The sequence below is a fragment of the Palaemon carinicauda genome, chromosome 45 (assembly GCF_036898095.1).
Source record: "Palaemon carinicauda isolate YSFRI2023 chromosome 45, ASM3689809v2, whole genome shotgun sequence".
NCBI lineage: Eukaryota > Metazoa > Arthropoda > Malacostraca > Decapoda > Palaemonidae > Palaemon > Palaemon carinicauda.
Window position 1 is genome coordinate 42,547,662 of NC_090769.1, and position 5,000 is coordinate 42,552,661.

The following is a 5,000-nucleotide window of genomic DNA, read 5'->3' on the forward strand; positions in this document are numbered from 1 at the left end:
CCTGGCCCCCATCATTAGCAGTAGTCGAAACTTTCATACGAACACAATGATCTTTGAAGGAAGCAGGTATTCTTTCGTGAAGTGGCCAGTTAGTATATTTTATTCGAATTATTATCATCCTTTTTATAAGATTGTGGTGGCTTAATTGCTAACATACTTGCTTTGTGATCATCAGACTGGGGTTTGAGTCCTACTCAAACTCATTAGTTCCTTTGGTTTCTGCAACCTCGCCATCCTTATGGGCCAAGGATGTGGGGTTAGGGGGAGCTTATAGGTCTACCTGCTGAGTCACCCGCAGCCATTGCTTGGCCCTCCCTGGTCCTAGCTTGGGTTGAGAGGGGCTTGGGAGCTGATCATAGGTATATATGGTCAGTCTGTAGGGCATTGCCTTCTTACTAGGGCAATGTCACTGTTCCTTGCTTGCCATTCATGAGTGGACTTTAAACCTTTATATAAGTATCAGTGATTGACTGTTGAACCACAGAAGACAAATGCCTGATGAATGGTCAGTGCAAGTTGCAATATTTGTTTATTAAAGGAAAAAGAGAATTCTTCGTAGAAACGTCTACGGCAGTGTGATATCAATGTTGGCAGTAGGCTCCAAGTGCATAATCAAACTAATGTGATATTTAAATCAACTCTCTACTTTTATAGCGCCATATCGAAAATTATTTTGATTTTTTTTCTTTTGATAAAGAAGAAAGAAGTTTAGTATCTAATTAAATTAAACATAAATAATACACAGGTTGGCATGAAAAAGTTATACACGCATTTCACTAAATAGTTAGGACTATTTCAATAATCAATTAAATATATTTTCCGGTTTGCTATTTAATAAATTGAATTGTTTGAATATCTAGATGGTTGTAGCCTAAACATGGCTTTCCATTAATCAGGTTTGATTATCATGAGCTTTATAAATACGTGCTTGGTTTACCACAATCTATAAATTTGTTCAGTAAGAATATGTTGAAAACTGTCATTGTTGAACCTTACTCTCGCGTATCAGTATGTAGGTTATAAAAAGAGATATGCATTTCATAATCTATTTCATATTTCTAAAACTAACGTGTATTTGCAAATTTGCATGCTGTGATTCGATCGAGTCTAGTTGATGTAAAAGACTAACTGGCATGTCTTGCCACGCATCGTGGAGAAGATACACTTTGTCAAACAGACAATCTATTAGGCAAGTTGTATGATTTCACATTTTTTTTTTTTAATTAATCTAACTTATTACATACTTTCTCTGGCAGGAAAACTGTTTCATATCTACCAGTACAAGCTACTCTACATAAACCAAGGTTAGAGTAAATTAAATAACTTCATTCATTGTTTTGAAGGTTATCACAAGGGCGGACTTTATGAAAACATTATGCGCGATACAGCTACTGCCACAGAACAGTAGTCAGTTGAGGAAGGTCCTCGGAGATTCTCAAATTGATTACAAAACTACCTATTTTGAAATAATAGATAACATTCTATAATGAGCCTGGGTGACACTGATGACCTGAAATCTTTAAATTAAATTAAAATAATCACAATTCCGAATGAAAGATATAATACTATGTTTTTTAAATATTGTCAAAAATATATATAAATAGTTAAGTTCATTCGTCAACAGTTTACTATGAGATTCAGGGCCTCTGTAACACGGTTTTTTCGCAATAATTTTTTATCTATGAATTTCATAAATATAACGCTTCTTCAGAATGCACATTATATCTACACATAAATTTTGACTATATTCTGTATTATGTAGGTTGAATAAATTTGGTACTTATAATGTAAAAGTGACGTTTTTTGAAGACGGGCCAACTTACTCAGAGGAAAGGTTTCGAACGCACTCGTTACGTAACTTATGGCGGCATTTCTTCCCTCTTTCTCGATCGATGATTGGCTACACGTAACGAAGGCTATACCTCTGCCAACAATGACACAAAAGTTTAAATGAAAGCAAAGCAGTACACCTTTATGAACTCTGAAACCTCTCCACTGATAATTGTCATAATGAACAAACCAACAAAATATGTTAATAAATACAAAAACACTTCGATTATTAGTCTAACTCCCAAATAAGTTTCCTAAGAAATTACAGTCGACTTTATAGGTCACAATCAGATTGACAAGGTGTAGGGAATAGTTGGTAATTTTCAAAAACGTAGTAGACAAGCTTGATTTGATAACTGCTATATCCCATGTCAAGCAATTTTTATTTATTGTCTATCTACCTACCTATTTACTGTAAAAAAAAAGAAAAAAAAAAACAGACGGTACCGTATTTTGGCTTTAAACCTTCACCAATAATTATCGTCAGAATGATGACTTCATGAGGCTCCACCCACTTTGGCCTGGTTATAATTCAGGATAACACTGAAGGCTATCATGGGCATTGTTGGATCAGAAAATTTAAATTCTGGCCATAAAAAACTCATTTCTCGAGTAGTTGTAAGAAGTGCTAAATGATCCTCAAGGATCCCAGCAGTTGGCCTAAACGTTTAATTCATGTATACTACTGTTGCGGCACTACTGCTAGAGTAGTATTATTGCGCTAACACAGATACCCCACCCACATTTATGTATCGTTCCGCCATTCATAAAGTCTTTGTAATGTTTTTTCATTGTGCAATAAGCCATGGCCTCCTCAGAAATTAAATTTAACATTAGATGATAGGTTATTTCATTAAGCTGACAAATTATGGCAACTGGGTATGTTATTGCCTATGTTGAAGCTAAAGATAAAGTATGGTATCATTCCTCCATTGCATTATCATCTTTACTACTATTTGTTTTGCTACATGTAGTAATTATTTTAAAGGATAAATTAATTATGTTCACTTTACTTTTATAAATTCCCATTAGATGTACAAATAAAACTCCTAAAACTATTCCTGATTTATTTACAAAATGCAGTCATGCCCAAAACATAGCCAACACGGTCGTACGGCCTAAGAAGAAGAAGAAAAAAAATATATCGGATGATCCGTTGGTCTAAGTTTAGCACAAAATTCTTATTCTAACAAAAATAGTTATATATAGACTGTTTACATACAATCTCTCTCTTCCTTTCTTTCTCTTGGTGGCATAGTGAATAGTTAATGGAAAGGTTCAAAAGCCTGAATGACATTACAAGTATTATAATCATTTTACGCTAAATACAAATCAAACCATAAATATTGGATTTAAACTAGAAACTGAATAATTACCTATTCAGGCTATAGTAAATATGGCCACGGGCTTTCTCTTGACTGTATAAAGTTGCAAGTCGTAAGACAAATGCAGTTTTGCAACCACGGGGGCAATTCCAAATCCTGTTAGCCATTCTTGACTGTTATGGGTTTCAGAGCAGATGGAACAAGGTGAATGGGTGTCTGGTGGATGGGCGGGGCAAAATTTTGTCAAAAGGTGTTTACATTGCTTACGTAATGAATGTTTTCAACTCTTGGCTCGTTATCACTGGCAATGGCGTCGGCTAGATCATTTTTACTCTATAAAAATTAAAACTATCAGGTTTAAGTTATTGATAATGCTGGCAAAATTTGTGTGTGGTTGTAAAATATACATATGTCAACTTTCAGCTACATCCGATGCTTTGATAAGGAGCAAAGTCCAAAAACCGTGTTACAGAGGCCCTGAATCTCATAGTAGTAGTTGCTAACTTATTTAAGGACTATTTTTTCAAGCCAAGAGTTACAAACAAAACCAGGGCATTGAAATTAGTAAGTAAGTAGGTACTTACCAACTAAATGATCTTAAATCTATATGCTAACAGCTAAACTGAAATAAAAGTGTATTACATTTTCAAGCCAACAGTTCCAAACACACAGATGCACATTCGAATTATATATATACAAATATAATAAAAAGATATGGGATATGACTGATTAATGGGAGCAGTAATACGAAGTAAGAACCCGATCTTACCTGATTGGCTAGTCATAATCACATGTCCTTTTATATTTTATATTTATAATTCAAATGTTCTTTCACGGATTTGCAGCTTTTAACTAAAAATTTTAACGTCCTTGTATGTGTTTGTAATTGTTTTCTTATAAATGTGAGGTATTTTACAGTATTAAGTTAGTTATTGCTAACTAGCAATTTTAATATCTTAATTAATGACATTGGAACTGTTAACTTGTTAATGTATAGTCTCTTAGTAAATTAGTAACTACTAACTTCCGACCTCAATGTCCTTTATATGCATTTTTAATTGTTAACTGGTCACTATAAGGTCTTTTAGTAAGTTCGTACAGTAATTGTAGTGTCATTTCATATCTGTTATAATTTTTTTACTTATAAAATACTAAAATGGAATTTTCTTTTGGAAAATTTTTCCTCTAAGCAATTTGAAAATTATATGAAACCTATTTTTAACACTGTTATATAAGGAGATTGTCAAATGAAGAGCTTCAGTGTTTTTAGGACTTATATTGGAGAGGAGAGATTTTCAGATTCCTATACCCATAACTGGTAATAATGCCAAGGTGGGTTTAGCGTAGTTTCATACAAAAAGAGCAAAAATCCACAACATCACTTTGACCACATGGAGCAACTATTTTCAGCTATTTCCTCCAAATATACTCTAATTTCAAACATCACCACGAAACGCAATCATTTAGATATGCTGAGTGAAGTTTTCAATATTTATTACTGCTTACAGTGTAGGCATGATATAATTGAAGCCATTCACAGCAGATCTGTACACTTTGAGTAGTGAGTGCCCAGATAATCACTCACATCGACGCTGATCTCTCTCTCGCTCTCTCTCTCTCTCTCTCTCTCTCTCTCTCTCTCTCTCTCTCTCTCTCTATATATATATATATATATATATATATATTGAAGAAGTAGAAAACTATAATAGGCTGCGTAGAAAGAAAAATAATGTTAATATTATCTAAAATTTTTTTATAATGATCTGCATTTCACCAGCCACGAAAATAGACTAGTAAAGTTTATGAAAAATAATGACCACACTAGCCACCTTAAGAGATGAAGGA